Raw genomic sequence first — 19,465 nt, 5'->3', positions numbered from 1 at the left:
AGGAGGTGGCTTACAAAACACTCGTTCGACCTATACTTGAGCATTGCTCATCAGTGTGGGATCTGTACCAGGTCGGGTTGACAGAGGAGATAGAGAAATTGCTTTTGAATACCTTATGGGAATGGCAGTGATCAATGTGTTAGAAATATTTACTATTAAAATTTAATAGTAAATAGGAGATAGAGAAGATCCAAAGAAGAACGGCGCGTTTCATCACAGGTTTATTTGGTACGCGTGATTGCGTTACGGAGATGTTTAGCAAACTCAAGTGGCAGACTCTGAGAGAGAGGTATTCTCCATCGAGGTTCGCTTGCTGTCCAGGTTCCGAGAGGGTGCGTTTCTGGATGAGGTATCGAATATATTGCTTCTCCCTACTTATAACAACCGAGGAGATCATGAATGTAAAATTAGAGAGATTCGAGCGCGCACGGAGGCTTTCCGGTAGTCGTTCTACCCGCGGACCATACGCGACTGGAACAGGAAAGGGAGGTAATGACAGTGGTGTGTAAAGTGCCCTCCGCCACACACCGTTGGGTGGCTTGCGGAGTATAAATGTAGATATAGATGTAAAAGTTCCGACTCTGAATTTCGATATGTTTGTACACACGGATCTATGCACGTGTTCTCGTATTATGTTGCGTACAGACCGTCAAATGGTCGTTACAAACTCCTTACACGGGCACTTAATCCCTATTATCCCGTAAGAACTTCATTCGGCGACATGCACGCTATCACCATCAGTTACAGGATCTTCTTGTAGAAACTGATGGTGAATACTGTGACTTGCTTATCACACAACAGTTGCGGTATAAACTCTATTTCGTTTTTACAATCTCCGATACGAAATAGATGTTTTTATCACTGAAAAATATAGAGGCGATTCACAGCTGTCAGATCCTGCCTGGTTGTTTATGTTATCACTTTTAATGGACATCACATCCCAAGAGAATGAATTAAACTTGAAATTTCAGAAACGGACAACTTCGTCTTGCATTTATATAAAATCATCAAAGGATTTCGGAGAAAGCTGTCATTGTCTGCAGCACAGCTGGAAGGAGAAACCTTTTGTCATTTCACTGTTTTGTGCTACAATCCCAGATGTCTACTTGATTTTCGGAAAAAAATTTCGTGGCTTTTTGGAGAGATTTTTCAAATCTTGATAAAATTTAGGGTGACGTTGTTCTGTTCCAGAGTATGCTTGATTGTAACCGAGATAATTTGCTACTTCAACAACAGTTGGAGCTCATTTTTATTTTCAAAGAAATGCCTTTGTTGAAAGCACACGCAAGGAAAACCTGTTGAATTTTACCGTTGAATCTGAAGAAATTTGTCACTGTTATAGCACAAACAAACGTTTTCAGAAATGATGTCCAAATGGTTCAAATGGCTTTGAGCACTATGGAACTTAACACCTGAGGTCATCAGTGCCCTAGAACTTAGTATTACTGAAACCTAACTAACCCAAGGACATCACACACATCCATGCCCGAGGCAGCATTCGAACCTGCGACCGTAGCAGTCACACGGTTCCGGACTGAAGCGCCTAGAGCAGCTCGGCCACAGCGGCCGGCCAGAAATGATGTATCTGAAGTCAGCACACTAAACGAGATTGACTGATGTACATCTGTAACCAATTCTCTTGATTGGATGCAACAGTAGCAGGCCAAACATTAATAATATATAAAAATCTCATTACCATTTTTTGCTGTTTGGTTTGCGAGATTCGGATGTATGTACACTAGGTCTAATATAGTTATGTTTTTTCTAAGATTGTCTTCTTTAATAACTTTTTTAGTAAGTAAATACTTCGGTTATTCTTGTTTTTTATGCGCTGCGTGCCACTCACCCATGTTAATATGGAATGATGAATTTAATTTTTCATCTTTTTACCCAGAGCTTTCATTCTGTCTCGCGAATATGATGTGGCCTGCGGTCATAATTTTCTGTTGCCCGGCCCACTATAAAAAAAGATTGGTGACCTCCGATCTATGCTTAATGTATACTCTGAAAGCCACTGTGAAGTGTTGGCAAAAGGTATTTTCCATTGTACCACCATATAAACTATCTCTGACGATGGATTCCGGAAACAGCGATCGTGTGAGACCCAACTCGCTTTATTTGTTCAGGAGACCCAGAAATTATTAGATACAGGCTCCCAGGTAGATGCTATTTTCCTAGACTTCCGGAAGGCGTTCGATACATTTCCGCACTGTCGCCTCATAAACAAAGTAAGAGCCTACAGAATATCAAACCAGCTGTGTGGCTGGATTTAAGAGTTTTTAGCAAACAGAACACAGCATGTTGTTATCAATGGAGAGACGTCTACAGACGTTAAAGTAACCTCTGGCGTGCCATAGGGGTGTGTTATGGGACCATTGCTTTTCACAATATATATAAATGACCTAGTAGATAGTGTCGGAAGTTCCATGCGACTTTTCGCGGATGATGCTGTAGTGTACAGAGAAGTTGCAGCATTAGAAAATTGTAGCGAAATGCAGGAAGATCTGCAGCGGATAGACACTTGGTGTAGGGAGTGGCAACTGACCCTTAACATAGACAAATGTAATGTATTGCGAATACATAGAAAGAAGGATCCTTTATTGTATGTTATATGATAGCGGAACAAACACTGGTAGCAGTTACTTCTGTTAAATATCTGGGAGTATGCGTGCGGAACGATTTGGAATGGAATGATCATATAAAATTAATTGTTCGTAAGGCGGGTACCAGATGAGATTAATTGGGAGAGTCCTTAGAAAATGTAGTCCATCAACAAAGGAGGTGGCTTACAAAACACTCGTTCGACCTATACTTGAGTATTGCTCATCAGTGTGGGATCCGTACCAGATCGGGTTGACGGAGGAGATATTGAAGATACAAAGAAGAGCGGCGCGTTTTGTCACAGGGTTATTTGGTAACCGTGATAGCGTTACGGAGATGTTTAGCAAAGTCAAGTGGCAGACTCTGCAAGAGAGGAGCTCTGCATCGCGGTGTAGCTTGCTCGCCAGATTTCGAGAGGGTGCGTTTCTGGATGAGGTATCGAATATACTGCTTCCCCCTACTTATACCTCCCGAAGAGATCACGAATGTAAAATTAGAGAGATTCGAGCGCGCACGGAGGCCTTCAGACAGTCGTTCTTCCCGCGAACCATACGCGACTGGAACAGAAAAGGGAGGTAATGACAGTGGCACGTAAAGTGCCCTCCGCCACACACCGTTAGGTGGCTTGCGGAGTGTGAATGTAGATGTAGATGTAGATGTAGAAGCTCTGTTCTATAATTTGGAACATTTTTACCCTCGCGTATTTTGACGTTTCTGATGACCAAAAATCTCTGTAGGAATCAACATAGTTTCCGAAAACAACGATCGTGTGACACCGTGCTCGCTCTGTTCTTCCAACAGATGCAGAAAGCAGTGGGTACCGGCACCCAAGTTGATACCGTCTTCCTTGACCTCCGAAAGACATTCTATACAGTTGTGCACTGCTGTCTAATAAACAAAACACGAGCGTGCCAAGTATCAGACCAGTAGTGTATTTGGACTACAGAGTTTCTGGCAAGCAGAACACTGTATACCAATCTCAACGGAAAGAAATCTTCAGACATAAAAAGGAATTTGGCGCCTGTCCCACTGAAATGTTATAGGAGCTGTGCTGGTGTACGCCTTCGCCAGCACACCGATCTGCACTAGGAAGCGCTGAACTAGGCGCGCCTACGACAAGAGGAGACCAAGACAAGCCCCCAGGCTACGCGTCGATGACGCCGCCTGGGCAGCGTGCGTAGAGGCCGCCGCCTCCGACCGAGCTGCCTCAATCTCGCAATCTCAGTACCTCAGTACGTCGCATGGGGACTCAGTTCGCATTCCACCTCAATACGTCTCACTGTGCTCTAGTGTTCCACCGTGATAGTCGTCGCCTCGCACCTTAGCTAGCTGTGAGGGAACGTTAGTCATTGTATACAGCTGTGGTATGGACACGGAAAAGTTTTGACAATTACTACATGTTATTTGATTGCCGTTAACCGCACAACCCCCGATTGGACATCTTTGAAGTTACGTACTCAACTGCTTCCTGCATAAAGTTTATTTTAACCACGTCTGCATTATGTGTTGTAGTGAAAGGAAACCGGCCACCCACCTACCATACCACCCTCTCCTAATCTAGCTGGGAATTGCAAAACATTATAACACGGCACAGCCACAAAAGGACCATTATCTTACACAATTATCTTGCAATTATGCAACACATTTTTTTCTAGGTCAATTTCGGTTGAAAAAAATGCGGAATTTTTTGTGGGTCACTTTGGAATATTCACGCTTCAGCTCCTGTAGTTTCATGAATTTCCAATTGGTGGCGGCACAATCGTAGCTTTCAAAACGGCGTTCCCAGCAGAGATCTGTCATTGAGTTTCTTTCGCCGCAAAACCAGTGTGTCGTAGATATTCATAGGTGCTTTCAGAATGTCTGCGCGGACCTGGGCGCAAAAGGACGGCTGTTCGTTGGGCGAGGCGCCTGCCAACATTGCAACAAGGTCGCACAAATCTGTCCGATCGCCCACTTGGAACGTGCAGACAGTCTCAGTCGAAATGTTCGACGGATCACCATCAAACACCTCGCTGCCAGGACTGGATGTCTCTGTTGATAGTGCTGATACACTTGCCCGCTGGGTTACTCACCGCCTAACCGAAGACCATAAAGACGTATGAAGGACCATCTGTGCGGAATTACTTGCGCGTTTCGAGGTTGATCGTGAAAATTTTCTGTAGAATGTCGGTACAGTCGATGAAACATGGGTTCGTCACCGCGACAGTTTTCTGGGACTCTGAAGGAATGATTCTGTTTTTTGTCCTCCGTCATGGTGCAACGAACAACTCTGAAGAGTATTGCGCTACACTCGTGAAACAGAAGAGACGACTTCAGCGCGATCGTCGCCACAAAAATGCAAACGAACTTCTCCTTCTTCATGACAGCGCAAGGCCTACGGATCCGGGAGGAGCTCACGAAACTTCACTGGACTGTTTTTTCTTGTCCACGCTACAGCCCGGACCTCCCACATTCCGGCTTCATCCGTTTGGCTCAATGAAGAATGCAATCCGCGAAAAGCAGTATGTGGATGATAAGGAGGTTGTTGATCCAGACAGAAATTGGCTCCGACATCGACCAGCAGATTTGTACCATGCCCGGCTAAAGGCCCTCTCAGAAAGGTGACCCATGGGCCGTTGAATTCAACGGAGATTATGTTGAAATACGGAATTTTGGAAGTAGAAACATGGGGAATAATATGGTGTATTGGAATCCAGAATAAAGACAATCTGTTTTCAAAAAAATGTTGCATTAATTGAACACCCCCTTGTAATACTATATAGACTATAGGCCTATATCCCTGACGGCGGTCTGTTATAGCATTTTGGATCATGTTCCATATGGCGGGCGAAAACATCCTCTGTAGGAACCAAAAAAGGTTCCGAAAACAACGATAGCGTGAAACTCTGGTCGCTCTGTTCATCAAACAGACCCAGAAAGCTTTAGGTACCGGCTTCCAGGTTGATACCGTGTGGCTTGACTTCCGGAAGGCGTTCGATACAGTTTGTCACTGACGCCTAATGCACAAAAGTGTGCAGAATATCACCCTCAGCTGTGAGTTTGGATTGCCTAGTTCGTAGCAACCAGGACTCAGTATGTCATTCTAAACGGAGAGAAATCTTCAGACATAAAAGTTCAAATGGCTCTGACAACTACGGGACTTAACATCTGAGGTCATCAGTCCCCCAGAACTTAAAACTACTTAAACCTAACTAACCTAAGAACATGACACACATCCATGTCTGAGGCAGGATTCGAACCTGCGACCGTAGCGGTCGCGCGGTTCCAGACTGAAGCGCCTAGAACCGCTCGGCCACAACGGCCGGCGACATAAAAGTAATTAGGGTCGTACCCCAGGGGAGTGTTACAAGGCCAGTGCATAAATGATATAGTGGATAACGTCAGGAGCTGCATGAGGCTTTTCGTCGATGACGCTATTATATACAGAGAAGTCACAACGATAGAAAATTGTAGCGAAATGCGGGAGACGTGCAGAGGATCCAGGCTTGGTGCACGGGTTGGTAGTAGATTGCGAAATGTTACATATACAATCAAAAGAATTTGTCCTTAACGTTTTGGAAGAAGTAATGAAACACAGGTTGCAACACCCAGACAATAGCCCTATTGAGGAAAACTGAACTTATACATAAATCAGTTTTCAGCAACTATGTACAACGTCCACAGCGGCCTCCACTACAGTAGACTGTAGTATTTTAATCGTCAGTTAGTTACATGTTCCATAGGTAATATGATCTATTCTTTTATCGAAATGATGTGGAATGAGTCAGCTTACAGGGAATCTATGCGTGATTAATATTGACATTAATGAACACATTATTTTAGTCCTACTCATGCAGCTCATTTTGGACGACGCTAACTGTCTGACAGGTAGGGAAGCAAGTTTTAAATCTAATTTAAAATCATTTCTCCTTGACAGCTTCTTCTACTCTGTTGACGAATTTCTACTTTAATACTGACAGCCACATATTACTGGCTACCGGTATTTAAGTGCAAATTGGTCAATGGAATGGGAGTTGTACAGGAGAAATGATTTTAAATTAGATTTAAAACTTGCCTCCCTACCTATTAGACATTTCTTGTCATGCAAATTATCTAAAATATACAGACATAAAAAAAAAACGTTTTGCATCACCTCGGTTCCGAGAGTTCCGGAACCTGTACAGAAAATTGGAATAGAGATCAACATAAACATCATTGCCGCCCGTTTCATGTTGTACCACCATACATCGAGACCTTTTTGTGCAATTAATGTGTCTATAGCAACTCGTCCTCTGATCATGAAGGCTGTGTCTTATATCAGCTAGGAGCTTTCGCATAATGTTTTCAGGGTCAGAATCAAGTTTTCTTGTAATGGGTTTGTAGATAATATACAGTTCCTCAGCTTGCACCTGTGTAGCTCTGCAACTGTGTACGTGGGTAGTACTTGTTGGCGTTTACTCGTCACGCTGGCTCCGCCGTTATTGTAGATGTTGTGCTCCATGAGTATGTATGTTAACTTAAACTTTTGGTTGCGCTATCTGCATACATAGCCTTGTATTCTTAATATGACGTACTCTGTATATTTCACATAGATGTCACCATAAGGGTTAATATGTGGTACGTAGGTTTGGATTCTTTTATATTTTATTCTATGATTTTATTCTTTTTGTTTCTGGCAGTTTCATTACACATTTTCATTATTTTCATTTCTTGACAGTTGCATTATACACTTCGTTTTTTGCTTGTATTGTTTACTCTGTACCAAGCCTGTCTCAGTTAATGCCAGTCTTACAGTAAAATCGTTTTAGTGCTATAAGTAGCGGGTGATGTTTGGCCGCAAATGTGCAAGTGCGGTAGTGTTGTTAGCTATGATTTCTTTGGTTGTCCCTCCCGCCCTCGGTATTAGTTCTGGCGGCTGCCACTCTATGACGCATATGTATACTGAGCCGTCTCTTTGCGGTTCGCGCGCCAGTCTGTTGACTGATCTTGCTGGGCGTCCACATCACGCGATGGGTTGGGCACTTACATGAGCATCTACGTTTGAGGTTCCCAAATTTGCATTCTACTGTATTTATGCCTTTATTTTACTTTCTTATGACTATGCGACATTTCGGGCCGTTCACAGGTGGTTCGCAGCTTACCTTAGTCCGGCAATGAGTGTTCATTTATTGCTTCATTGCTGCTTTTTTTGAGTTAGGCAGCGTTAACCCGGTGTGGTACAGGTTGACTCAAAGAATCTTTTCATACCTCTCCTGCACGGTATCTCGTATGTTACTTGACAAATTTACTGGATTTTTTTTACATTACAGGTACAATTTTCTCGTACACAATCAAGGTATGGCCTGATGTTCATCTGTATGGAACATTTTAATGTTAATTAATTTCATATAGTATCCCTCTTATTTCGCTCGTTTTTGTAGCGCCTGAAGACGGGATTTACGTCCTGAAACCCGAGAGGTATGTACGATTTTATCCAAATAAAGGATTTGTCAACTACAACTCGAATGGGTCGTTTCATAATGAAAAATGAAGTGGCACTACCATATAAATGGTGATGCAGATATCGAATGAAATTTATTGGAAGAATCTTCAGGAAATATAGTCCACTCACAAAAGAGGTGGCTCAGAAAACTCCCTTTCAGCCAGTACTTTGATATTACTCGTCAGTCTGGGATCCGTAACAGATAGGATTGATAGAGGAAATAGACAAGATCCAAAGTAGAACAGGACGTTTCGTTACAGATTTGTTTAGTAAGCGGGAAAACGTCACGCAGGTCCTGCAGTGGTAGACTCTGCAACACGGGCGTTCTGCGCCATGTCCTCGTTTACTATTGAAGCTCCGGGAGCGTACGTTCCTACGAAAGTGGACCAATATATTGCTTCCTTCCAATGCGTACGCCTCGCGAAAAGACCATGTAGATGAATTGAGAAAGGCTCGAGCTCACGCGGAGATTTACAAAGAACCATTCTTCGCGACTCGAAAAGGAATTGGGGGAAAAAAGTACCCTCTGCCACACACAATAAAGTAGCTTCCGGAAAATAGATGTAGATGTGTCAGGGATTCTTCACGTTCCATTCGCGTATGAAGAGCGGGTAGAACGCGTGCTTGAATGGCTCTGTATGCACTGTGGTAGACATAATCACATATTCGCGGTCCCTTCCGGAGCGGTACGTAAGGGGCTGACGTATATCTTTAGATTCGTCACTTGATACTGGTTCTCGAAACGTTGGCGAGATAGTCGGCATCTATTTTCGCGGATTTGCCAGTTCAGATATTCCGGCATCTCCGTGGCGCCTTCTTACGATCAAACAAAAGTTTGATCACCCGTGCACCCTTCTTTGTATCCGTCTGTCTACACTTCTGAACAGATAAAATGGTCACTCGGTCACCCGTAACCAGTTTCACATTGCCTGTCTAACAACTAGGGAGGCAAGTTTTAAATCTAATTTAAAATCATTTCTCCTGATTCATTCAAGATCCGGCGCTGATGTTACTAGTTCAAATGTAAGGGCCGCTTGGTCTCCTGTAGCCTGTTGCACTGTCATTTCATTTCGCTTGATTTCATAGTCCCATTTAGCCTTGTATCTGTACTGCCCCAACACTGAAAATGTCAACGGTATGCGCTTTTTGTCTTGTTTAGGAACAAATTTATTCCAGCCATTCACGGTACTTGCTGTTGATAGTAGTAATGCCGACTTTACTCTTCGCCCTCAAGTTTGCATTCAGAACAGCTCGTTTCTACGTTCGCTTCGGCTCGGTAGTTTTGGTATAGTACATAAATGACATAGAAAATGATAGGACTACCGATAGTATAGGTAGCATTGGTAGGGAAAGAAAATAAATGATTGTGTAAGAGAGAATTTGGAGCCGACGACTTCTCTTTGTTTCTGTTTTTTTCTTGTTATGCACCTAATTAGAACTGCACATCATTCAGTGTTCGTCCAGTATGTACTTTATATCCTTACAGAACATAATTTACATTTTATAAGTAGTAAAAATTAGCTGATCGCTTAACTTCTCTCCATTTATGTAACCAAAGCTTTATTGTGACGCAATTACAGTTCATATGCACAAACCAAAAAATATACGTAATTATTGTTGTTATTTTGTGCTCATTAGAACGATTTGGTTAAAAATGGTTGAAATGGCTCTGAGCACTATGGGACTTATTATCTGTGGTCATCAGTCCCCTGGAACTTAGAACTACTAAACCTAACTGACCTAAGGACATCACACACACCCATGCCCGAAGCAGGATTCGAACCTGCGACCGTAGCAGTCGCGCGGTTCCCTACTGCGCGCCTAGAACCGCTAGACCACGGCGGCCGGCAGAACGATTTGCATCATGATTAGATGTAAGACTTCCCTGTCATTATTGATAAATGCGAGAGTTGTTTATGAATAACAGAAACATGTTTTATGTAGGCTAAGCTCGCCGAAGTATGTTTGACATACTTTTGTTTCGCGTTTTCATTTGTAAATGCGCTGCTTCTGTGTTGGCAGCGTTCTGTAGCGGATTGCATTGGATCTCTGACTGCGCTTTCTTTGTAAGAGACTCTGTGGCTGGTCGGACTCGTTGTTGAAAGTTTGTCGCCGGTACTGTTGGGCAGTTGGAAGCTAGTCGCCAGCAGTGATGGAAGTACTGTTGGGCAGGTCTGAAGTGTTAGCGTAGGCTAACGGTCTGGAAGTATCCCACTTGGAGATTGAAAATAATTCATGATTATATATCTTTGTACTGGATGTGAATGACGATTTATATTCGTGTTCGAACTGGATGTCACATTATTAAGGTAAAAAATTAATTATTTGGTTTGCTACAAAATCTTTCCTTAGCTAACCACATGCCTATTAGAAGTTAGTGGCTTTAGTAGTTAGAATCTTTGATTTAGCTGGCAGTACTGACGCACGCTATATTGCAGTAGTTGGCGTAATGAAGATTTTTGTGGCGTAAGTGCTTAACGATATGTATAGGTTATTCATAAGATTTCTTTTTAGTCAGGGCCATTCTTTTGAATTAATTATATGAAGTCAGTTTGCAATTTTTTTCAGCACTCAGATTGCGTTGAACTAGAATATTGTGGGTCACTTTGACATCAAGAGAAAAAGTAAAGAGAAAGTAGTCTCAGTACGTTCAGTTTTATTCAGCTGTTTCAGAAACAAATAACATAGAAGTTTCATCCTCTCAGTCATTCAGCAATTTAAGTACAGACACACATTTAAATAAAGAAGTTTCACATTATATTACCATTTTTTAGGAAATTGTGCTATATGGTAAATGTGTATTTTTTCTTTATTTTTAGTACAACATCCCTCTGTTTAACAATACAAACCAATAATTTCCGTATAGAACCGGAATTAAACATTGTCAATTTCAATTTTGCTGCAAATAACTAACAGACAGGAGGATAATTATGCAGAACAAAACTTGCGCTGCCGTTTATATATCCTCACTCAGTTTCTAGATGGTCCACGGCTTTTGGTTTCTTGGGGAATCTAGTTCAAATGGTTCAAATGGCTCTGAGCACTATGGGACTTAACATCAATGGTCATCAGTCCCCTAGAACTTAGAACTACTTAAACCTAACTAACCTAAGTACATCACACACATCCATGCCCGAGGCAGGATTCGAACCTGCGACCGTAGCAGTCGCGCGGTTCCGGACTGAGCGCCTAGAACCGCTAGACTACCGTGGCCGGCGGGAATCTAATAAGACACTGATTGCATACGTGAAGAAAGGGTTCGTAATGAGAAGACGCCCGATGGGTACGCAACGCACCTTACGTACAGGAGAGCCGGTATGATTTTACGCTGACCAAAGGTACCAGGAAAACTAGCGCAGCCTAAGTTTACTTACGATGGACTGCGGTAGTCTGCGTTAGTTTGACAACTCTACTTGTACGTTTACAGTGATACACAACAGCAAGAACAAGATTACTGATGAAGAGCTGGTCTCGTGTAAGGGTAGCTGGATGCAGTGGAAAAGTGCACAAGAACGTTTTGCTGAGCTATCGCCTGCATCGTGCTACTTCTGGAGTTGATGGTTTTGGGTTATTATTGCTTTGTACGATTCGGTGATTGTATATTATAATGTTTTTCACTGTTCCGAAGAAGCAAAGGGAATTGAGGCAACAAATCGAATACATCATTATTAAATAATTATTCTGTAACGGTCCATTAGAGACCGCAGGTCACTCATATCAAAACACTCAGAAAATATCCCTGAACAACGTCCTAAATTTTGTTGGTGGAGTATGGGCTGACATTGTGTATCTTAGGTTTATTATTTGTTAAACATTTTTGTCGGTGAACTTTTGAAGGACAGTTTCATTTCTTACTTGATCAACCCGTATGATCTTCAGAAGTCGCCTGTAATACCATATTCAGATGCTTGTAATTATTTCGTATCTGAATTCTCAATTGTGACGGTATCACACCCATTCATAGTTGTGCTTCAAATACATCTTTTCCGAAATATTTCGTATTATCTCTAAGTTTTTGTTTCTGATTGTTAAGAGCAGTTTCTTTTTACTTTGCTACTATTTCTTTCTTCCCTGTACTTTTTTTAAATATTCTACTGCATACAACAGTAAAAAACCGAATTTTTTAAAGAAAATCTGTTGAGAGAATGGAATACAACACTTTTTTTTAACGTAATGACATTAATTTCTATGCACTTGTGCCATCGCTAAACAAGGTTCTCAGTTCCACGTGCAAAGAGTTCTTGGGGGCGTGTGTCTAATCGATTATGCACTGCTGCCTGGACTTCCTCATAAGTGAACGTGGAACCACTAAGAGTTTCTTCAGTGGCCTAAAAATGTGATAATCTGAAGGTGTCAGATCCGGGGAATACAGGGAATGGGGCAAACAAATGAACTTCAGGCCTACCCGCACCCATCGATGCTCTTTCTTTCATTTCTGATATCAAATGTTTTGGAATCCACCTCGCACACATCTTGAACAATATCCTGGGATGATCCGACACTGAACTTCATTATTGCTGCATTATCACTCGCCGTAATGCCCCCTTTTTTTTCTCGTATCAACTCATTAATTCTCAATGTCGTTCTCCGTGACTGCACAGATAGAGCGCCCTGGGCGTGGCGAATCTTCAATACTTCTTAAATCGCTTTTGAACTAATGTGCCCACTGCAAGTGTGCCGCCTGCCATTTACTTTCGTCGCCTCCCTGCATCCCGTTCGCGAGGCAGCTGTACCATTCCTATCTGATAATATATAACAAAAAGGCACAACTTTTGTCGAAGTTTGTATTTTTATACAACTTTTAGGATTATTTACCATACGTTGTAGACTATAAGGCGCTACGGAATATAAGACGCACCTTAATTCTTAAACATTTATTTAAAAAAAATAAAACTTTTGCATTTTTATTATTAGATTGTAAAGTCAAGCAAAAAAATTACTTTATAGGACCGAACTGACCTTTAAAATCCCAGGAAATCGTCATCTGAACTTCTTCTCCCTATTCGTCGTCATCGTTGTCCTCTTCATGTATAAGATGGTCTTCACTGACACTGAGAGTGCTACTTATGTTAAACTTCTTCCAAGATTTAACAATAATGTCTTCTCTCACTCTAGACCACGACTGTTTCGTCCATTGACACACTTGTTTGATTGTACGTCGTTTTAAAGCTCCCTTAGGCTTGAATTCATGTTGGGTTTCATCCCTCATCCATATGTTCCATTCCTCTCTCATATACATTTTAAATGGGTTATTTATCGAGATATCAAGAGGTTCCAGTTGTGAATTAAGTTCCCCCACAACAACAGAAAGCTCCGTATTTCCCTGTCACAATTTCCTTTCACAGAATTTTTCAAATGACTGTTAAACTGCAGTCATTTGCATCCGTAGTCTAAGGGTAGCGTGCTGGCCAGAGTAGCCGTGCGGTTGTACGCGCTACAGTCTGGAACCGAGCGACCGCTACGGTCGCAGATTCGAATCCTCCCTCGGGCATGGATCTGTGTGACGTCCTTAGGCTAGTTATGTTTAATTAGTTCTAAGTTCTAGGCGACTGATGACCTCCGAAGTAAAGTCGCATAGTGGTCAGAGCCAGTTTTAAGGGTAGCGTCTTTGATTCGTAATCAAAACGTAGTTGGTCCCGGGTTTGAAACCCGTCACCGCTTAGATTTTGATTACTAATCAGCATTGACGGCCGATGACTTCTGGCGTAAAAAGTCACCCTCATTCTGCCAACGGCCTTGTCAAAGAGGGCGGAGAAGCGGTTAGAGGTTCAGTGCACTGTCTTATCCCTGGGTTGGCAGACTGCCCCTAAATGAGGAAGAATCAGCAATGAGCAACGGCATGAGGATGCAGAAGGCAATGGAAACCACTCCATTAAAGACACGTGACGTATATCCACAGGACATGTGGCCTGTAATTGAAGAAGTGTCATGATGATCTCTCCATTGGCAAAATAATGCGGAGTAGCCCCCATTCGGATCTCCAGGAGGGAACTGCCAAAGGGGAGGTGACCATGAGAAAAGGTTGAATAACCAACGAAAGGATAACATTCTACGAGTCGGGGGGTGGGATATCAAAAGCGTGAACGTAGTGAGGAAGCTAGAAAATAAGAAAACGGAAATGCAAAGGCTCAATCTAGATATAGTAGGGGTCAGTGACATGAAACGGAGGAAAGACAAGTATTTCCGGTCAAGTGATTATAGGGTAATATCAGCAGCAGCGGAAAATGGTATAACGGGAGTAGGGTCCCTTATGAATAGAAAAAAAGGGCAGAGAGTATGTTACTGTAAACGATTCAGTGATAGGGTTGTTTTTATCAGAATCGACAGCAAACCAACATGGAAAACCATAGATCAGGTATTCATGCCAACTTTACAAAATGAAGATGAAGAGACAGAGGAAGTTATGACGATATTGAAAGAGTAATACAATACGTAAAGGGAGATGAGAATCTAATAGCCATAGGAGACTGAAATGCGGTTGTAGAGGAAGGAGTTGAAGAAAAGGTTACAGGACAATATGGGCTTGGGACAAGAATGAGGGAGGAGAAAGACTGAGTTCTGTAACAAATTTCAGCTGGTAATACCGAATACTCTGTTCAAGAATCACAAGAGGAAGAGGTATACTTGGAAATGACCACATGATGTAGGAAGATTTCAGTTATATTGCATCATGGTCAGACAGAGATTCCGAAATCAGATTCTGGATTGTAAGGCATACCCAGGAGTAGATATAGACTCAGATCATAATTTAGTAGTGATGAAGAGTAGGCTGAAGGTTAAGAGATTAGTCGGAAAGAATCAATACCCAGAGAAGTGGAATACGGGAGTACTTAGGAATGAAGAGAAACACTTGAAGCTCTCTACGGCTATAGATACAACAACGAGAAATGACTCAGTAGGCAGTACAGTTGAAGAGGAATGGACATCTCTAAAAAGGGCAATCACAGAAGTTGGAAAGATAAACATAGGTACAAGGAAGGTAAGAAACCATGGATGACAGAAGAAATACTTCAGTTGATCGATGAAAGAAGGAAGTACAAAAATGTCCAGGAAATTCAGAAATACAAAAATGTAAGTCGCTGAGGAATGAAATAAACAGGAAGTGCAGCGAAGCTGCATGAAAAATGTGAAGAAATCTGAAAAGAAATGATTATCGGGAGGACTGCGTATAGGAAGGTCAAAATAACCTCCTGTGAAATTAAAATCAAGGGTGGTAACATTAAGTGTGCAACGGGAATTCCACTGTTAAATGCAGAGGAGGGAGTGAATAGGTGGAAAGAGTACATTGGATACGTCTATGAGGAGGAAGATGGGTCTGATGTGATAGAAGGTGGAACAAGAGATAGGGGATCCAGTATTAGAATCAGAATTTAAGAGAGCTTTGGAGGACTTAATATCAAATAAGGCAGAAGGCATAGAGAATGCTCCATAAGAATTTCTAAAATAATTGGCGGAAGTGGCGACAAAACGGCTATTCACGTTGGTGTGTAGGATGTATGAGTCTGACGACATACCATCCGACTTCCGGAAAAATCCCACAGTTCCGAAGACACCGAGAGAGATAGCATGTGAGAGAATTACTGCACAATCAGCTTAATTGCTCATGCATCCAAGTTGCTGGCAAGATTAATGCATACAGAAGAACAGAAAAGAAAATTGAAGATGTGTTTGGTAACGATCAGTTGGCTTTAGGAAAGGTAATTCTGACGTTGCGGTTGATAATGGAAACAAGACTAAAGAAAAATCAAGACACGTTCATAGGGTCTGTTGACCTGGAAAAGTATTCGACAACGTAAAACGACGCAATATGTTCGAAATTCAGAGAGAAATAGGGCTAAGCTATAGGGAGAGACGGTTAATACACAATATGTACAATAGCCAAGAGGGAACAATAAGAGAGGACGACCAAGAACAAAGTGCACGGATTAAAAAGGTTGTAAGACAGGTTCAAATGGATCTGAGCACTATGGGACTTAACTTCTGAGGTCGGCAGTCCCCTAGAACTTAGAGCTACTTAAACGTAACTAACCTAAGGATATCACACACATCCATGCCCGAGGCAGGATTCGAACCTGCGACCGTAGTGGTAGCGCGGTTCCAGACTGTAGCGCCTAGAACCGCTCGGCCACACCGGCCGGCTGTAAGACAGGGATGTAGGCTTTCGCCCCTGCTGTTCAGTCTGTACATTGAAAAAGCTATGATGGAAACAAAAGAAAGATTGGGGAGTGAGTTTAAAATTCAATTTGAAAGGATATGAATAATACGATTTGCTGATGACATTGGTATCCTGGGTAAAAGTGAAGAATTACATGATCTGCTGAATGGAATGAACAGTCCAATGAGTACAGAATATGGACTGAGAGTAAACTGAAGGAAGACGAAGGTAATAAGAAGTAGCAGAAATGAAAACTGCGGAAAACTTAACGTAGTACGTGATGTTAAGAAATTCTGCTACCTAGGCAGTAAAATAACCAACGACGGACGGAGCAAGGAGGGCATCAAAAGCAGACTAGCACTGGCAAAAAGGACATTCCTGGCCAAGAGAAGTCTACTAGTATCAAACATAGGCCTTAAGTTGAGGAAGAAATTTCTGAGAATGTATGTCTGGAGCACAGCATAGTACGGTAGTGAAACATGGACTGTGGGAAAACCGGAACAGAAGAGAATCAAAGCGTTTGAGATGTGGTGCTACAGACGAATGCTGAAAATTAGATGGACTGTTAAGGTAAGGAATGAGGAGGTTCTGCGCAGAACTGGAGAGGAAAGGAATACGTGCTAACTAAACACTGACAAGGAGAAAGGATGGGACGATAGGACGTCTGTTAAGACATCTGGAAATGATTTCCATGGTACTAGAGGGAACAATAGAGGGCGAAAACTGTATAGGAAGACAGAGGTTGGAATACATCCTGCAAATAATTGAGGACGTAGGTTGTGATACTTGATCAGTTCCTTTAAGTGTCCCCTTAACCAAAAGTCTAAGGGATTGAGGGCTGGGCAACGAGCTGGCCAAAGTGTGCCCTCCCCCCCCCCCCTCCCCCCTCCGGAGACGGAAACATTTGTGTTTAATGTCCCGTCGACAGCAAGGTCATTACAGATGGAGCACAAGCTCGGATTACGAAAGAATGGAGGAAAGCTGGCTTGCCGTTTTCAAAGGAACCATGCTACATTTGTCTGGAGCGATTCAGAGAAACCGTGGAAAACCTAAATCTGGACGGCCGGGGCATCTGAACCATCTTCCTTTCGAATGTGAGTCCAGTGTGCCACTTCGCTCGGTTTGAATAAAGAAGCAGCGGCAGTGTTACGATTCATATAGTGGCTATCACGGCAGCAAGTATTGGAGACATGCTGATCAAGTCCCACGATCATGGATTACTCCTCTTGCTGGCCTGGAAGCAGTAGTCGGCCAGTCATAACAGGCCTAAGACCTAGTGTTTACGTTTTGTGCGTTATACACTCTGCAGTCTACCGCAATATTATTGCCCGTGGCCTCGGGTGACCGTTATCGAAAATAAGCGGTGACGTCACAGTAAACAATTACGGCGGTCATTAAGGAAAATGCATCGCTTTGTGAATGATTTCAAGACAGTTGTGGATGCACTATCATTTGGTTCATCGTCTTCTTGTGAAATATCACGATAAGGCGACCCAAGGGCCCTCATTCCCAGGTGCAATAATTTTGTGGCCGACTAGTACAATGTAGTTGTGTCATTGCGCTAACGACATAAATACTGCCGGGCATATTGCGAGAAGTTCTGCATGCAGTCTGTCAACGTATCAACCCACATTTACTGCCGAACGGTAGTCTGGAGGCAGGCGTTGTCCTCATTATAGTTGACGCTCTGTAGCGTCATGTCCGGAAGACAAACAATAGTTTTCCTCGACGTTTGTCTTCATCGGTAGAGCGTGTTTCATAATTAACAGCGAAAACAGACACTGGAGAAAGTACACGGCAACAGAAGCAAAACTGTTCCGGTAAACGTGGCGCCGCAATCGAAGCGTTTGTGAGATAATCGCGGATCTGTGGTTACGCGCCGCCATTGTCTTCAGTATAAAATGTTATCCTAGGTAGTGTAAATATACTTGAAATGTAAAATTTTCCCCATCTAATTGTGGCAAATTTCTCTCATGGCCCGTTGTTGAGAAATGTGGTACATGCATTGTTGCATCGGTACATTTTGCTGCTGAAGTCATACGACATTAAACCTGCCAATGTGATCTAAGTTGGATAGGTCGAACAGGGCCTGTACCTTGGCCTTCAGGATCACGTGACCTCAGTCGTTGTGTAAAGGAACCCCCTGAACATGGTAAAGTTAAAATTTATTCAAAAAAATGAAACAGCGATAATGGCAGAAGAACGACCCTAAGCGTCGGCAAAGACATTAATTATGAATGCGCGGTAAGGCGCAGACAAATGAACAAAAATCGTCATTCTTTTTTCTGTGTAAATGATTTTGTTTCACTCCCTCTCGTATGTAGGATGGTTAAGATGTATTGTTCGAAGTATGACGTGCTGTGAGAGATTCTAAATCAGAGAAGACTTAACAACAGTATTAAGTATTTTTTTATTGAAGTGGAGCCAAGTTGGGAGGATTTCCTTCGTCTTGAGAGACACTGGTGTCCTTGGAGTCGACTGCCCGCATCTGGAATTGAAATGTAGGAGAGGAAGTCTGTGGTCGTATTTCGTAATATTAACAGAAGTATAAGAGCTTTCACAAAACGACAAATATAATTAAAATATATATAGTGATGAACACATGCCCAGAAAAAAGAAGTGATACAAGGTAAATTGAATGAACACAATTTCGACACGCAGAACTTTTACTAATAATCCAATTGTACTATCCTTTAATATTTTTCATTTTTTAAATTATTATAATACATCCTCTGAATTTTTCTGTCTGGGGTCTATAACTCACGTTGCTACGGTCGAAAAACTGAAGTAGCAAATTGTAGACTAGGATGGGGGTGGGTTGGCGCTCTAAAGAATTAGTATCTCACTGCAGAAACGAGTGCTGTATTGCATCGAGATGCCAGAACTAAACAGATACGAGATTACACAAAATTGGAGCATGTACAAAACTACTATTGTATTTCTTGATAAAGTAAACTGTAGGTGATACTTGAATCCGATTGGGTGTGAGATAATCCAAACCACACTAACTATGGCAATATTTCATACTGAAGTCAGTGGTAGCTCATAAACATACATTAACAAAATGTTTCAAATGGCTCTGAGCACTAAGGGACTTAACATTTGAGGTCAGCAGTCCCCTAGAACTTAGAACTACTTAAGCCTAACTAATGTAAGGACATCACACACATCCATGCCCGAGGCAGGATTCGGACCTGCGACCGTATCGGTCGCGCGGTTCCAAACTGAAGTGCCTAGAACCGCTCGAC

This window comes from Schistocerca gregaria, chromosome 7, assembly GCF_023897955.1.
Source record: "Schistocerca gregaria isolate iqSchGreg1 chromosome 7, iqSchGreg1.2, whole genome shotgun sequence".
Taxonomy (NCBI): domain Eukaryota; kingdom Metazoa; phylum Arthropoda; class Insecta; order Orthoptera; family Acrididae; genus Schistocerca; species Schistocerca gregaria.
Note: the sequence above shows the minus strand (reverse complement) of the source record.